General features: G+C 50.9%; 1 protein-coding gene and 1 non-coding gene across 4 annotated transcripts in view; both read left to right on the forward strand.

Annotated features, from left to right (window-relative positions):
• SMAD6 (SMAD family member 6) overlaps positions 1–17923 on the forward strand; it is a 77905-nt gene that overhangs the window by 24314 nt on the left and 35668 nt on the right. The window lies entirely within an intron of this gene.
• Positions 4351–4422, forward strand: TRNAS-GGA (transfer RNA serine (anticodon GGA)). The gene has a single exon. It is a non-coding gene; the product is annotated as a tRNA-Ser (tRNA).

The raw sequence follows: 17923 nt of genomic DNA on the forward strand, positions 1-17923 counted from the left end.
CACACAGCCTGGTGAAGTGGGCATTGTGACCTCCAGTTTTCAGGGGAGATAAACGAGTCTGGGAGATCGTTAATCTGATGCTTAAAGACACTTAGCTAACGGCGAGTGTCACCTCCATGAGGAGGTTGCCTGTTGCATCTTCTGCAGGAAAGTGGGCTCTGTGTGGTTGCTCAGGAAAGCTGGAGGCAGCCCCACCTGAGCCCTGAGTCCCTCTCCTTGTTGCCCTCATGCCTCCCTTGGGTCTGAACAGCTTCACTAAAAAATAAAATAAGCCTCTTAGTACTGCACTGTCCTGCTTCTAGACCTTGGAGTAGGGATGTGGAGTGGGGGGTATGAATGACTGGATGCTCGTAGACCCAAGAGGGCAGAGGTGCAAAGCCCAGGCCTTGGAGCCAGAACAGACCTGCGATTTAAATCACTTAGCCTCCCTTTTACAGGCTCACTTGACTCCACTTGACAAGTAGGCTTTGCAGCCCCTCATGGATGCCACGGAGACCCCACCTATACCATAGGTAGTGAGGCAGCTGGAGCACATTTAGCTTTCTGTAAAGGGTAATTAAATGAATTGGTAACCACATATTAGCAAGAGGGATAGGACTGTGTGAAGCACATACCCAAGGTAGGACCTTCCCAGGAAACCTAGAATCTAATTGGAAAGATTGGGGGGAAAATCACTTCCTAGAGAGGCGGGGAAAATGCTCTTTCCCAAGTGCGCAGTGTAGGCTGAGAGACAGCCGCTGCCCAGGGTGGCTGCTGGGGGTGTGTCGCCGGGCTGGGGGTGGGGAGGGGCAGCCCGGGCCCAGGGGCGTGCTGCACAACCGCACGGCCATGGGAAGATGCTTGTTCTGGGAAGGGAGCAGTCCTGGAGGGGCAGTAAGAAGTGAGGCCCACGGGGAGGGCCTTGAATGCCAATCATGGAAGTCCACAGTTGTCTCTAGGGTGGGCCATGGTTGCCAACCCCAGAAATACTTTTGATTGATGGGTGGATTGACCATTGCTTTAGAGAAAAGGTTTGTATGGCTCTGTCTTGACTTGGAACATCATTGACTAGTTTTCCTATTTTTGAAATTGTTGCAAATGGAAGGAAACACCGAAGGATCTTCCTTTTTCTTTTTTAATTGGGGTATAATCGGCCTATAACATTGTGAAACTTCCCCGGTGGTCCAGTGGTTAAGACTCCAGGCTTCCACTGCATGGGGGCATGGGCTCAATCCCCTGGTCAGGGAACTAAGATCCTGCATGCCGCATGGCAGGGTCAAACGAAACATTGTTTTAGTTTTAGGTGTGCAAGGTAGTGATTTGATACATATGTGTATATATTATGAAATGATTACCGCATAAATTCAGTTAGTCCATCGCCTCATAGTGACAAATGATTTTTACTTTTTCTCATGATGAGAACTTTTAAGATTACTCTTGGGAACTTTCAAATATATAATACTGTATTATTAACTGTAGTCACCATGCTGTACCTTACATCTCCAGGACTTATTTCTCTAATAGCTGCGAGTTTGGACCTCTTGACCTCCTTTATCCACACTCCCCGACCCATTTCTTTGGTAGCCTCCAGACCTGTGGGCTTTTCCTTATTCCGAAAATGGAATGTTTATGAGGCTCACCCATACTGTTGGGAACATCGATGGTCACTCATTCGTTTTGGGTAATAAATACTCTGGGCACAGCCAGGGTTCTGTACTCCTGATGGGTACTACGGCAGTTCCCAGTTTCTGGCTCTTACCTGTGATGTTACGAATAAATATCCTTGGACAGGCCTTCCTGGGGACATAAGGACATGCTTCTCTTGGGTATATACCTGGGAGTGGCCTTGCTGAACTCTCCATCAAATACACTGTCAGCTCTAGTCCACACTCTGCCCGACTGCCGTCCAAGACCAGGACACTCAGTCAGTCACTTCTAAGGGGGTTTTCGTTTGTCCCATCCACTTTACAGATGAGACCAGAGAGAGGGCCAGTGCCCGTCCTGGGCCCCACAGCTCCCAGGTGACAGAGCCGGGTCCAGACTTGGGGTCTCCCCACTCTGTGCCCAGGCCTCTGCCCACATAGGGAGAGAGGGTGCTCAGCCCACCACTCAGATAATCTGACTTCAGGGCCCCTTCCCCACCTCCCTGCTTCCCCTTAGGCAGGATTCTGGCCCCATATCCTTTCTGAAGGCCCTGGGCAGTGCACTCTGGGAAAAACAAAAAGGAGAAAAGAGTGAAAGGAAACCAAACATTGGAAAAGAAGTGTGTTTCCAATAAACTGGGCCTTTCACCAGTAGCCAAAACATTACATTCCTGTACCCCGGGAGCAGCCGGTCGGCTCTGCCTCTCCGGGCTGTAAATTTTGCAGGCACTGGGCTGGGACTCTCGCCTTGTCTGGGGACACAGATGGACAGTGTCCTTGGGGGCTTTGGATCCCTGGGCTTGGTGGGGGGACATGTCACATTTTCATTGGGTTGGCTTGGCCCCCGCGGGCCGGGCAGCCGGGCCCTTCTGAGGGAGCAGTGTGAGAGTTACCGTAAGAGATTTTCCTCGCCTGCCCGCCCCCTCTCTTGCTTGGGTGCTTTGATGGGTTGGAGGTGTTTATAGGCTTGATTCATGACCGAGTTACCAGGGTTTTCCACGGAAATAACTTATTAAAGGGGAGGTGCACACAGCGACATTGAAGTCTGGAGAGGGGCGTGTGCATCAAAGGCACCCGCGGCCCCGCCAGGCAGCCCTCCTTGGCCGGGAGCTCCAGACGAGGGCCAGGAGGGGCAGGGAAGGGGCTGGCCTGGGCTGCGGGAAAAACACTTGGACTTAAGCAAATACTCCCCAGACAAACCCAAATTCAAGTCCCTGGAAAAAAAGGGGGGGATGGAGTGAAAGCCTAGCATCCCTGGGCAACCCTCCGTGGGACCCTCCTGCTCAGATGTGGGGACACATGTGAGTGCCCAGATGACGCATGGTACCCGGACTGACTGCTGTCGTGCCTGCACCTCCCATTGGCCCAGGGCTGGTCCTTGGTAGGACATGCTGAGGCTGTGGGCTTCCTGTTGCCTTTTACCAGGAGAAAGGGTGAGAGGGGTAGAGAGAGTTTTCTCATTCTCCCCCTTCCCGATGGTGCCTCTCCTGTGGTTTAACTGCATCTGATTTGTCCTTTGAGGCTCAGTGGAAGCCTGCCTTTTCCAGGAAGACTTCAGGGATTGTGTAGTTCTGAGTGGCTTCTCTCTTTTCTGAACTTCCTGTAGCTTTCATCCCTACAGCCCTCTGTTGCTCTGGGTTGATTTTGCACTGATTTTGTCTGCTGTTTCCAGCCACACTGTGAATGCCTTCTGGGTAGGGCCTAGGCCTGCCTCTCAAGGGAAACTGATGGTGCTGGTGCTTGTCATTGCCCACCTCGTGCAGGAAGATATGGATCGAAGTCATTTCCTGCAACTCAGTTCTAGCTCTTTGGCAGTAATATTAATAGTAGCCATATGAAAAGTAATAATAATGGCTAAACTTTGAGTATAGCAAAACACGTTTGTTCTTCCTTAAGCTCATTCGGTCCCAGTAAGGGGGCTTCTGTTATGACTTTGCTCTCATTTTTCAGATGAGAAAACGGAGGCTCAGATGGGAGAAGCAGTTTGCCCAGGGGTGGCAAACAAGCTAATAAGCGGCAGCACTGAGGTTTGAACACAAATCCACCTGACTTCAGAGCTTGTGTTCTCGGGCAAGTCACTTTACCTCTCTGGGTCAGAGTAACCCCCACATTGATCAAACTGGTTGGAGAAACAAGACAAGCCCTCGTGAGGCTGAATAGGGTTTGTTTGGTTTGATTTAGTAAGATGCAATCTATGTAGTAAAACTGTTTGAAAGTGTACTGTCCTGTGAAATTTGACAGTCATGTAATATTATCATAACCAAGAGACAGAACATTTCCATCACCCTCAGAAGTTACTTGGTATTTCTTATGGTCAACTCTTACTTCTCTCCCCAGCTGCTGGCAACAACTCATATGTCTTCTGTCTTTCTAGTTTTGCCTTTTCCAGAACATTCTACAGATGTAATCACATTGGAAGTGGCCTTTTGTAACTGTTTCTTTAGCTCAGAATAATGCTTTGAGATTCATTTGTGGTGTTGCATGGATGGATATTTGGATTATTTCCAATGTTTTTGGCTATAAACATTTTGTACTCAGGTTTGAGATTATTGGGTATATGGCTAAAGGTATATTTAACTTTATAAAGAATTGCCACATGGTTTTCCATAGTTTGTACCATTTTACCATCTCACTAGCAGCATAAGAGAGTTCCAGTTACTCTTCATCCTCATCAGCTCTTAGTATGGGCAGTTTATTTTTGAGTTATTGTAATAGATATATGTGGGCTTCCCTGGTGGCTCAGAGGTTAAAGCATCTGCCTGGAATGCAGGAGACCCGGGTTCGATCCCTGGGTCGGGAAGATCCCCTGGAGAAGGAAATGGCAACCCACTCCAGTACTGTTGCCTGGAGAATCCCATGGAGGGAGGAGCCTGGTGGCCTACAATCCATGGGGTCACAGAGAGTCTTAATTCATATTTTTCCTATTGATGAGTGATGTTGAACTTCTTTTCATGTGCTTATTTGCCATCTATGTCTGTGATATAGTGTCTGTTCAGGTCTTTGCACATTTTTTTAATATTGGGTTGATCACTTTATTATTGAGTTTTGAGAGTTCTTTTATATATTGATTATCAGTCCTTTAAAAGATAAGTATTTTGTAAATGTTTTCTCCCAGTCTGTGGCTTATCGTTTCCTTTTCATAATGGAGTCTTTTAAAGAACAGAAGTTTTTAATTTTTGCTGACATCCAGTTGATTAATTGTTTCTTTTCATGTTTTTGTGCTGTATGAAGAGCTCTGCCAGACCTAAGGTCACAAAGGTTTTCTCCTATGTATTCTTCTAAAAGTTTTACATTTAGGTTTGTAATCAATGTTGGATTAACTTTTGTACAAATTGTGAGAGATAAGCGTCTAGTTTTTTTTTTTCTTCTTTTTTTTTTGCCTATGGAGGTGCGATTATTCTAGTACCATTTGAGAAGACTTACCCTTTCTCTTTTGAATTATGTTGGCCTTTTCGTGAAAACTCAGTCGATCATTTATGTCTGTTCTCTTTCTGGACTCCATTCTATTTCACTGTCTATGTGCTATCCTTTTACCAGTGCCATACTGGCCGGATTATTGTAGCTTCATTGTGAGTTTTTAAAAATTTTTGTTTGTTTTGGCTGTGCTGGATCTTTGTTGTTGCGTGTGGGCTTTCTCTGGTTGCAGAGAGCAGGGGCTTACTCGTCAGTGTGGTGCCTGGGCCTCTTGGAGCAGGGGCTTCTCTTGTGACGCATGGGCTCTGGGGCACGCGGGCTTCAGTGGTTATAGCTCTGCAGCTCCGGAGCACAAGCTCAGTAGTTGTGGCCACGGGATCTTCCCGGATCAGGGCTCGAACCCACGTCTCCTGCATTGGCAGGCAGGTTCTTTACCACTTAGCCACCAATGAAGCCCCTTAGTAAGTTCTGAAACTGGGTAGCATGCGTCCTCCCACTTTCTTCTTTTTCAGTGTTCTTTTGGCTATTACAAACGATTGCATTTCTATATTAATTTTAGAATCATTTGTTGATTTTCTACAAAATCCCGCTGGGATTTTGGTTGGAATTGCATTGAATCTATACATCAGTTTGGGCAGAATTGACGGCTTGATATTATTGAGTCTTCCAATCAATGAGTAGGGTATATCTCTCCATATATTTGGGTCTTTGATTTGTCTCATTGGTGTTTTATAGCTTTCAAAATATGGATCATACACTTTATTATTAAATTTATGCCCATTTTGTTCACATTTCTCGTTACTATTATAAATTGTAAAGCATTTTCCTATTACTTATTACTAGTATTGAGTTTATGCATTGACCTGGTATGCAGAGAATTTTAATGGCTTTGGTGCTTGGTGCCATGTTGCAGAGGGAGAGTTGCAAAGTGGAGAATTATTTTCTCCTGGGCTCTTCGGAGCATCACCTATGCCCCATGATTTTCCCTGAGATAGTCAAGTGTGAATTTATCCTACCAAGATGCATGTGACACTGAGTTGCCTCAAACTTTGGGCATCAGGGTTCTGTCTATGACATGGAAGGCAGTGGAGAGGACTGAATCAGGCGACCTGGAGAGATCCCTTGCAGTTCTGAGCCTGCTGCTCACTGAAGCCACAGGCTGGGAGCTTTGGAAGAGGACTGAGTCCTTGCTTCAGGGAATCCTGCCCTGACTTCACAGAACGGAGTGGGCAGGGGACTTGCCTGGGGTTGCACAGTAGTTGATGAGTGGACAGGGCTCCTCTTCTCAGACTTGGACGGGGAAAGACAGCCCAGCACGGATATGGGGAGGGAGGGAGAAGCTGGCGAGGCGGCCCTCGCTGCCAGCAGCCAAGAGGCCGCCAGGAGCTGTGACCCTCAGAAGTAGCCAGTTCACGTTTGGCTGTTTTCAGAGTATAAAAGCACCGTGCTTGGAAATGCGGGTTTTGGCTGACCTCGCCTCGAGTGTGGAGTTTAAAGGCCTTTGTAACTCTTTGGTTTGGAACCGGGTCTGGGCACAGAAAAGGGAAAACGCTGGAACCCGTGAGTGTTCATTCCAGTCGCTCTGCCTGTGGGAGACGGAAGCAGCTTCCTCTCGCCTTCATCACTGCAGGCAGCCCCAGATCCTAAAGAGTACCAGCGGGGAGGGATGGGCAGTGGAGGGAATGGGCATCCTCTGCCACAGAGGCCCCTGCCTGGCCTGAATCTTAACAGCCCCAGGAGCAGTTAAGCACTTTATCCCCAACAGCTTTAATTTTCATGGCACCTCTCTGAGTTCTCATCCCATTGTACAGATGAGGAAACTGAGGCTCAGAGAGGTTTCACTTAACCTGCCAGCGTCACAGAGTAAAGAAGTTGTGACTCAGACCCAAGTTTTCTCTGAACTCAGAAGCTGGCGTGAGGGGAAAAGCCACTAATGGGCACAAGGTTTCTGCTGGGGTGATGAAGAAGTCCTGGAACCAGATAGTGGTGATGGCTGCATAGCGTTGTGAATGTTCGTAATGGCACTGAATTGTATGTTTAAAACGGTTATAATGGTTAACGGTGATTATGTGTATTTGTAATCTTTCCCCCATCCATGCTGCCTCCCGCATAGCAGACTCCTTGGTGTGTCAGAGAGTGTGGACTTTTGCTGCTGTGCCTTCTGGCTGGTAGGACTGCCCGGAGTCCAGGCAGGAGGGCAGGTGGGGGCTTTGGCCAGTGGCTCGCCATGACTGGGCTGGCCGTTCCATGCCATCCCCTTCTTTAAGAATAGAGAGACACTTAAACCCTGGCGGCATCCCCGAGAAGGTGCTGGGACACTGTCCCAGAGCTCTTGATCCACACAAAAGAGGTGGGACCTGGGTGACCATGGCCTGCCGGCCACCAAAGCCACGCCATAGTCCAGGGCTGGGCTGGAGCCAGAGCCAGAATAGATGGCCTGGTGCCTGCCTGGTTGGCCTCTGATCTCTGTCCCTTGGCACTGCTGAAAGTTATGACTCTTTCCCCCACAAGAGCCTTCCCCTTTGGGAGGAAAATTAGGGAAGGAAGTCAAAACCTTAGAGGCTGACATTTTTTTTAGACACACATAATGAAGGATGTAGGGGGAAATGATGGGAGGTACTTTAGCCAAAACAAACACACGAATAAATAAAAGGGGCTAAATGAAGCAATCTTAATCATTGTTGCACGAGTGAGAGTTAGCTCAGGTTGGCTTCTGAGAAGCAGAGCCTGAGATGGGGATTTGGACACGCTCAGCTTACGAGGTGGTGTGTCCTTGGGAGAAGCGAGTGAGGGAAGTGGGATGGAGCAGTAAGGGTGTGGGCTCAACTGGGGTTTAGCCTCAGCCTGTTCCGCGGGGAGCTCTGGGACGGGCACTGCACCTCAGAGTTGGGCACACCTGGAGGCAGGGGGTCAGCTTTTTGTTCCCATCTCATTGGCTGCGGGTAGGTGTGCACACAGACACGCATGCACACACACTGGGAGGGACTGTAATTGCCTGACCAGGACAGTTCTTCCAGTAAGGGGCATCTGTGAACCATTAGCAGCCCAAACCTCCCAATAGCTGGGGACTAAGGGAATCTGGGCCGGGCGTGTAACAGCATCCTCTCCATAGGTATAGAGGAGTTTATTGTTACTATTCTTGCTACTTTAGCTGTGTGCTTGAAATTTTTCATAGTGAACATTAAAAAAAAAAAATCTGTTCTGGGACAAGGGTCTGAGAAGAAAGGAAGAAAAGGGTAACGTTCCCCCAGTGAGTACTGGCTTTATGCCAAGCATATCACTGCCTTCTTTCACCTGGGTTAATTCCCTGATGCACTTGGAGAAGTTGACTTGGGACATACTTACACTAGAAGTTATTCGTAATTCAAATTTTAAGCAGGCCTCTTGTATTTTACCTGACAGCCCTACCTAGAGCACATGTCTTGTAAGTGGTGGAGCTAAGATTCATCCTCATATGGGACAGACACCAAAGCTTATGTGTTTCAGCCTGGATGGGTACAGCACTAACGAGGATTTTGGAGGCAGTATCTTGCTAGGGCGTCAAAAAGGTCTTCCCTGGGACCTCCCTGGTGGTCCAGTGGTTCAGACTCTGTGCTGCCAATGCAGGGGGCTTGGGTTCGATCCTGGGTTGGGGAACTAAGATTCCAAATGCCACGAAGCATGGCCAAGAGATTTTTTAAAAAGAGAGGTCTTGCCCGACAGCAGAGCCCAGTTAGAATCAATCTGGGCAACTTTGAATAATCTTGATGATGCCTAGGCTGCTTTCATTATTCATGAGTGTGGAAAGGAAGACACAAAGACCGAGAGGGAACCGTGGTCTGGTACCTGGAAAGTACCCAGGGTCCCTGCCCTGGCTTGGGCCCAGGAATGTGCTGGGGTGAGGCAGGGAGTCGGGGCCCCCGTTCATCACCTTCCCAATTCAGCATCCTCCCACGGCTCCCTGCCACCAGCAGGCGGAAGTTCAGCCTGGCACACGGGCCCTGTCCCAGACTGCCAGCATGCTAGGCTCTTTCTCGGCCCCCGAGCCTTTTGCTGCGCCCTTCACTTGGACTGCACTGCCAGGCCGTTTCTGTCCATCGGGCCAGCTCCTCCTATTCCTTCCAAAGATCCAACTCATGTCACTTCCTCTCCGGCGCTTGTCCTGGCCTTCAGGGCAGAGCTGGTCATCCTATCCTTCATTGACTCATGGTGCAGACTCAGTGATAGCAGTTCATGTCTTAGCAGGAATGAGCGAGGGGTCTTCTAGCCCCTCCACTGCTAGCTCGGTACTTCTCCATGTCTGCAGGTCGTGCCTGGCATGGGGAGGAACTTGGTAAGTGGGTACTGAATTGAAGGCAGAAGGAAGGATTTTGATGAGGGAGTGGAGTTCCATCTTTCCTCCCCGTCCCATTGTCCCCAGGAAGGCCCCCCTCTCCTGACCCTCCTCGTCTTGGCTGGTCCCTGAGTTCACGTGCCTGGAGCCTGGGCTCCTTGTAGCCTAAAGGTAAATAGGTTTAAATGACTTGAGGGAGGAAAAAAAAAAAAAAATGCAAGTGAGCCAGGAAGTTGAGTAGTGCCAGCTCTGGACCTGGGTAGGTGGAAAAAGGCCCCGGTGGCAAACCTGGAGCCTTGGAGCCAGGCCCCAGCCAGCCTGGGCTGAGCCTCCGCTGCCCAGAACTCCCCTCTGGATAAACACGGAAGTGAGGCGCACGGCCTCCCCGCTTTTGAGATGGGCTATGGCCCAGAAGGGGGCGGAGGAGCTGGGGAGGAGGATGGGGAGCCAGGACCCCTCTTAGACGAGGGAGCCCTAAGGCACTTGCTCTTTGAGCATGGGAAGAATGGCTCTGAAAAAAATTGTTGCAAAACACACAGAATATACAATTTACCATTTTAACCATTTTTAAGTGTCTTCTTCGGTGGCATCAGATACATTCACGTTGTTACGCTATGCATCTCCATCCATCCATAGACTGTCTCACAAAAGGAGAATGGCTGTTTTAAAGTCTTGTGTTAAATTTTGTTGAAAATACACACCTAGATGCTGTTTTCGCATCACCGACTGGGGACATGAATAAAACAGCTGCTGGCGCTTAGGGAGCTCTCTTTCTTATGGGACAGCTAGGACCAAGGAGCCAAGGGAGGTGGGCTCCGACGCGTGGTGAGGGCACGACGGGATGTGTGTGGTGGGGCGGACGTTGCTGGTCTTGGACTCTGAACTGGATCCTGGGTGATGGGGCACGTGGGCTACTCGTGGATACCCCTGTTCATGTCTTCCCATGAAAACGGCGGGTGGTGGTGCATGAAACGAGTGCCGTGATGACCCAGGAAGCTCAGAAATAAGGAGAAAAATGACTCTTAGCCACAAGTGCCATGCCTGTTTCCCCCTGGCCTTCAGGAGCTTGTCTCACGGGTGTATTTTCACACTGTTGCAGTGCAATGGCAAAGAAGAGAACATTTTCTGCCCTCCTCCACCTACTGTCATCTTGGAATCGCTTTTCCAATGGCGCACCCCCTCCCACCCCAGGCTTTGGAATGCTTATGAATAACCCTGCTTTCTCCAGGGAGCAGTTCTACTGTTCCCCCTCTGAGGGATGGGGTGGGAGTGGGGTGCTGCTCCATTTGGGGCCAGAGGACAAGCTCGAATGGAGGGGCTGAACTGTAGAAGGAGCAGCCCAGGTGCTTTGGCAGCTTGTGGGGCACCTTCTTTTCTGAGCAAGCTTATGGACGGTGGATGCTGGGACTGTTGGTGCAGCATCTTCGGGCCCTTGCATTGCACTCTCAGGCACCCGCCTCTCGGTCCTGTATCACCTGTGGGGAGCTACGGCCCCTATCTAGCTGCACACAGAATCCAGGTGTGGATTGCTCAACCCAGCAGCCTTCCAGGACACTAGAGATGGCTGGGAAATGTGCAGCTTGATGTGTCCATCTTTCTGGGGCTTCGGATCGTCACTCCCAGGGCCTCCAGGGGAAGAGGGCCTCAGCCAGGCTGTCTGTCTCCCAGTGCAGCTCCTTCATCCTCCGCACAGAGGGATGAAGGTCAGGGGTTAGGGGTCTGCAGTGGCATCATTTGGGTTCACTTAAAACACAGCCATTTGCTTTTGTTTTTCAGAGAAGCATATAGCTCATTAATGGAAAATGTGGAAAGCATAGAAAAGCTCAAAGAGGTAATCCTCCCCCTCTCAGAGATAACTACTGGGAAAGGTTTTGGCTTATTCTGTTTAAATTGTTTTTCTGTTAAAAAACGTAACTTTGTGTCCTGCCTTTCCCCCCTCAGCACTTTTCCTAAACATTGTTTTTGATGGCTGCTTCTGTTCCAGCCTATGGATCTCCCAAGGCTGAGTCACTCGCTCCTCAGCAGGACACCCGGCCTCTCAGGTGGGAAGATGAACCCAGGTGTGTGGAGGGCTCTGCTCACAGGGCAGGCAGTGGTTCTTGCTTCTTCCTCTACTGCTCCTCTGGGCTCTGTTGCTCCCTAACTGGGCCTGGCCCAGGGAGGTGGTCACCCTGAGTGGGTGGTGCTAACCACTCCCTCCTTTGTGCTTGGGCAGCCCCATATACGGATGGCATGCCTTTCTCAGTTCAGTTCAGTTGCTCAGTCGTGTCTGACTCTTTGTGACCCCATGAATAGCAGCAGGCCAGGCCTCCCTGTCCATCACCAACTCCCAGAGTTCACTCAGACTCACGTCCATCGAGTCAGTGATGCCATCCAGCTATCTCATCCTCTGTCATCCCCTTCTCCTCCTGCCCCCAGTCCCTCCCAGCATCAGGGTCTTTTCCAATGAGTCAACTCTTTGCATGAGGTGGCCAAAGTACTGGAGTTTCAGCTTTAGCATCATTCCTTCCAAAGAAATCCCAGGGCTGATCTCCTTCAGAATGGACTGGTTGGATCTCCTTGCAGTCCAAGGGACTCCCAAGAGTCTTCTCCAACACCACAGTTCAAAAGCATCAATTCTTCGGCTCTCAACTTTCTTCACAGTCCAACTCTCACATCCATACACGACCACAGGAAAAACCATAGCCTTGACTAGACGGACCTTTGTTGGCAAAGTAATGTCTCTGCTTTTGAATATGCTATCTAGGTTGGTTATAACTTTCTTTCCAAGGAGTAAGCGTCTTTTAATTTCATGGCTGCAGTCACCATCTGCAGTGATTTTGGAGCCCAAAAAATAAAGTCTGACACTGTTTCCACTGTTTCCCCATCTATTTCCCATGAAGTGATGGGACCGGATGCCATGATCTTAGTTTTCTGAATGTTGAGCTTTAACATTTTTTCACTCTCCACTTTCACTTTCATCAAGAGGCTCTTTAGTTCCTCTTCACTTTCTGCCATAAGGGTGGTGTCCTCTGCATATCTGAGGTTGTTGATATTTCTCCCGGCAATCTTGATTCCAGCTTGTGCTTCCTCCAGCCCAGCGTTTCTCATGATGTACTCTGCATAGAAGTTAAATAAGCAGGGTGACAATATACAGCCTTGATGCACTCCTTTTCAGTGCCTGTCTCAGGTCACCTTATTGGAAGCTTTCTCAGGTAACCCCACCTTGGGGTGGCCAATGGGTGCTTGCCCTCCTCTGTCAACTCCCAGGAAGGAGGAGCCTTTGCACACCCTGCCTAGATCGTGTGTGCTTCCAGAGTGGGCATCGACCCTGCCACGTTTAGCCGCTTTTCTTCCTGACTTTAGGGGAAGGCCTTAGTATTCCTGAGCTATGTACTTCAGGCTGGGTTCCTGAACGTTTTGGTTTCTTTGGAAATGAGAGTGGTTACTAAGGTCCTGTTGGCCTGGTTGTGGTGTAAATGAAGAGAGATAATATATGCCAGGTGCCTAGTATCGTCCTGGGGCCTACTGGGTGTTTGGTAAGTGGAGGGGGTTGTTCTGAGTGACCCCGAGAAATTGTGCTGTCCTGCCGTCTCCCCATTTGCCCGCAGGAATGAGCAGCCCTGGCGGAATGGTTGGCCTCGCCTGTGGTTGACTCAGCCGCAGTTGGATGAACTACACCCCTGTTCCCTGTTCTCCTGCCCACACTCTGGTTGGGGAAACTGAGGCCACCATGAAGTTCCGCCTACACTCGGTGTCTCTTGGCGGATCCCATGAGGGTGGCTTCGGAAACGGCTTTGGAGATTCAGGAACACGCTGGATGCATCAGTTGGTGAGCCAGGGAAATTAGCAGTAACGAGCTCATTTCGATAGCAATGAGCTGAGTCTCCCTCCAGCTGCCAGACATTTATGAGGCTGGCTGGGTGCCGGCGGCCGGAGGCCTCCAATGGCCCTCACCCCTCTGCCTTCCGGCTGGAAAGAATTCGTATTTAAAAAATAACAATAATAAAAAAATGGATCTCCATCTCCTGTGGCCTTCTGGTTCTTTTGGGTCCAGGTGGGGAGATGGTGGATGCCTTTTCCCCGTGAACTCTGTGTGGGGCAGTCAAGACAGGAAAGGGTCCTCTGCAGCCCCAATGCCTGGAGTCTCAGGGGCCTACATAGCATGTCTAGCCAGCCCTCTGGGCAGTAACTTTAATCCCAAGAATGGGACTCAGCCATGATGCTCTCACTGGTTGTCCCTTCCCTAGGGGAAGACTCTGTGGCACCCCCGCTCCATCCCCGCCATGCAGCTGGTGGGTCTCAGGTCATGCCTGGTATTTCTGACCCTCTCCACAGTCGGTGCCCCCTCTGGAACCCCGGCCTTACTTAGGGAAGCCCAGTGGGTTCTTGGGCATGGTATCCTCCGAGCTGCCCACTCAGCCCTCTGTCCCGAGACCTGCCTCTGCTTCTGGCCTTGGGGTGGGGGTGCATTTACTGAGTTCTTACCTGAATCCTCAGCCCTGAGATTTGTTTTCTTGGAGCCCCCCCACCTGGAGATCCTGCATTCCAGAGCTGCTGCCCCTTGATGGTCAGCACGCGGAAGGCCATGCCCTGGCAGCGTGACTTTTCCCTCTGTGGGCCTCAGTTTCCACCTCGGGACGTAACCAGGCTCTGCTCTTCCATGAGTCACCCTGGCTGTAGCAGCTGCCCCGGGAAGGCTGAGCGAATGGGCGGACGCATGCACCAGCCAGAGACCCTGCAGGGCCTACTCCCATGGCATTCTGAGCGTCCCCTGCAGTGAGAATGTAGCAGCTGAGAGTGCCGTTTCTCAGAAGGGTTGGTGGCTCTGCAGTGAGGCAGGTTTTCCCAGCCTCCCACCCCACCCCCTACTCCCAGCCAATGCTGCAGGGTTGACATGGGCTGTGTTCTCTTGGGGTGGCTGGTGGTGGGGCTTAGATGGTGAGCAGGGGGTCTGGCATGGAGTCAGTTTTCGTGTCTGCAAAGTGGGTGTCTTCCTGGAAGGGCTTTGTGTGGCATGGGAGTGATGTACAGTGGCTGTGCAGGGATTGTCCATCTAGCTATCAGTGTCACTGACGTCCTCCTTAGGCAAAGACGCCTACAGACATTAGATGGCTTGTTAGTGAAGGAGCTGGCCCAAGCCCCGCCCCAGCAGCATTTCCTCTTTCTTCCTTTTTGAGCATTTAGAAAACAAGAGAAGCACAGAGGAAAAATAGGTTACCCTTAGCTCTACCACCTGAAAGGAAATTATTATCATCTAACTAGCTTGAAATAGTATTTTTCTTGTCATCCTCTTTCTTAGCAAAAAATGGGAAGTATTATAGAAATCTGCTATATAGGTATATGTACATACTGCCAAGTGAAAAGAAGGGAGTTATTATTAGCAGCTGAACTGAATTAAAAGTATATATAGCCATTTGTAGTGCTCTGTTTTGCTCTTAGCAATATCGAGAACATTGGCTTAATTCAACATATATTCTGTAGGCTTTCTAATGTCTGCTTAGCGTTTTGTGTCATGGATGTACCATATTTCCTTACTAGTATCCTGGTTGTTGCAGTGATTTTTTTTTTTTTTGTAACTCAGAAGCATGGCCTCCTGGTAAGGGCCCTCGTGCACATGTGCACATCACTGGCTATTTCCTTAGAATAAATTCCTAGAAGTGGGACTGCTAGGTCAAAGGCCACGCACTTTTAAGGTCAGAGTGCTCTCCGGAAAGGCTGTACCCATTCTCTCTCCCAGCAGCCGTGAACGAGAGGGCCCGGATCTTGTAACTCACAACCCTTTGCTCTTTCCAAACCACGAGCCCAGAAAGAGTTGAGGGGGGAGGAAAAAAAACCACCGTGCTGGGAGCGACTTCCTGCCAGAGGAAGGGAGGCACTTGGTAAATAGTCCACTCCCAGTGTTTGAGTGGATGCTCTGCGGCCTGCCTTGGGAGCAGAGGAAAGAGCTGAGACCTGTCCATGTCTCAGGTGGCTTCTCCTCCCCCTGGATGGGGTGGATGCTGACCACCTGAAAGGCCACAGGAGCGTGAACGCAGGACGTGTGCCTGGGCTGACCCTGGTGTCTGATGCAGGCGTGTGGACCAGACCGATGGTGAATGTTTGTTGAATAACAGAAAGCAGCTTGCTACCGGCGGAAGCTGGCGTGAGCTCTTTGAAGTAGGGTTTGAGTCTTGTTCACCGCTGGCTACGCCCCTAGCCTAGAACCATGTCCCTTCTCCATAAACTCTGGCTGGGTGAACGAAGGTTCCCAGGGACAGATGCATCCAAGAACTTGTCAGAGGAATGGTCCAGATCTCCACAAGGGAACCGATGACCCATTGTGTGCCCCATACATCCCCTGCCCTGCTCCTGGGTGCTGGAAGGGGCCGGACAGGGAGTCTGGATGCCAGTTTCATGCCCCCCTCCTGTGTGAGCAGGGGCAGTTGCCTCGCTGACTGAGCCTCAGTGCCCGCACCCACCAGCACCAGCACTCAGTGGCATGTGGGATCTTAGCTCCCTAACCCGGTATCGAACCTGTGCCCCCTGCAGTGGAAGCTCGGAGTCTTAACCACTGGACCACCAGGGAAGTCCCTTAGCCTGTTTCTTAAGGGACTAGACTTTGTTCTCAGAGGCACCCTTCTGTGGTCAGGATGTGGGTGAAGAGGCTGTCAGTCGGCAAGACTCTGGCCCCACATATCCAGCCAGATGGGGTCCCCCAGTGACCTCAGGATGGAGGGTACCTACTGTCCCAGCCTGGTCCCTGCCACTGCTTCCTACCCACTGGTCCTCAGGGGAGGGGATATGGAAATGAGGTGATCAGGCCCTTCCCCAGCACCTCCATTTTGAATAAGGTTGTGGATTGTTTATTTGAGAGAAGAGAGGCCCCAGCCAAACATCCTGCTTTTAAAGTCTGGAGCTCCAGCCCCAGGCCATTCAGCCCCACCCTACCACCCAAGAGGCCCTGCTTTTGCAGCACTTTTGCAGCACCCACCCGACTGGCATGCCTTCTGCCCGTCAGCTTGACTCCCCCATCCCCTCCCCACCTCTCATCTCCCTGCCTGGGGCCCACAGTAAAACAGCTTTTGGGGGTCTCTCTTTTCCCTCCTGCTCTGTTCCCTTCCACTCCTTGCCCTAAACTTCCCCTTTGCTCAGGCTAAAAGAAGGGCTTCCTACTCTAGGAGGGACTGTTACTTTAGCAAAAGACTTTCCCATCTTAGATTTGTGTCTTCAAGTTCTGAGTACAAGATCATTTTGTTGGTGAGGACATAAGAAAAGCAAAGCCCTTTGCTCAGGGCACGTGGCCCATCAGCAGCCTAGCGCAGGACAGAGAATCGGGCTGGGAAAGCTGGAACTCCAGTGCAGCCTCTGCCTCCAGCTTCCTGTGTGACCTTGGACAAGTCTCATTCCCTCTCTGGGCCTTAGCTTGCTCCTACACAGTGTGAGTGGATGGTCTCTTGAGTTCCTTTCCACCCCTGCTTCTCTAAGTGAGAATCACGTGACATCAGGTGGGGAGGCCCCTTAGAGTGCCTCCGGAGGCCTGTGGCACCCCGACCCCTCCCTTGCGCCCCACTTCCCGCAGCCAGTTTGGAGCCAGAGACAAAAGCGTACTCTGGGCGGAAGGTGCGGCCAGTGGGGATGTGTGCTGGTGCCTGGCTGGCGGGCTCTGATAAGAGGCCGAGGCTCCCCATGAATCAGCTGGAGGTGCTGGGGGTGGGGGAGATAGGGCAGGCTGGCCCCTCTGGGACCTCATACAGGTGAGAGGTTTCAGGGCACAGGCAGACAGAAAGGGACCCCGGCAGCGGTGCCTCTGTGCTGACTCTTGTCCTGTTTAGTGTTTGCAAGCCTGGGATTTTCTGGCCCCAACAAACCTGGGAGCTTCAAACAGCCACGTGACCCTGAGGCTCTCTCCTGGTCGTGGGACAATGTGTGGGATGGGACGTGTGTGGTTTCTGGAAGTTAAAGGTCTCCCTTCCCGGCGAGCCAGCTCTTTGTTCCACATCCTCAAGGACCCTGACTTCAGCCTATTGTTCCTGCTGCTGACACAGAGGCTCCGAGTTCCTCTCTGGACTTGGGCTGGGGTGGGGGGTTCCTGGTGTTGGCAGTGAGGGCTGGGGGTTGGGATCTGTGCATACCTGCTTGTGAAAAGGCATCCTCTCATTCAGGGAAAACCTCATTTGGGGACACCCTCTTGCTGTGTAGCAGCCTGAGACAGCAACTGCCAGGCTTTTGTGTCTTTTGAGTTTTGTCAAACTGAGGCTTGGCGACTTGTGGCTGCAGCTGATTCCGCGCCCTTGGTGGGCATGATAATTAAACTGCTCGGGTGGCCAGTCAAGGACGAGGTTCAGTGTGACAGTAGCTGATGGCGACATTGTGGAGAGGACTCACTTCTGGATGTGAACGGTGACAACAGCCCACTAGCAAACCCAGCGTGTCCCCCCAGTGCGGCGTCATTTGAGTCACAGTTCATTGTGAGGAGCTGGGTTCTCCAGCGTTGGGAGGAGGATCTCAAAATGCAGAGACCTTGGTTCTGTAGGTTTAGTTTTGTTTTAACATATAAGAAAGGGAAAGGCGTCTTTAAGTCACTTTCAGTGAACGCTATGCAATTGGGCATTTA

The sequence above is a fragment of the Bos mutus genome, chromosome 10 (assembly GCF_027580195.1).
Source record: "Bos mutus isolate GX-2022 chromosome 10, NWIPB_WYAK_1.1, whole genome shotgun sequence".
Lineage (NCBI taxonomy): Eukaryota > Metazoa > Chordata > Mammalia > Artiodactyla > Bovidae > Bos > Bos mutus.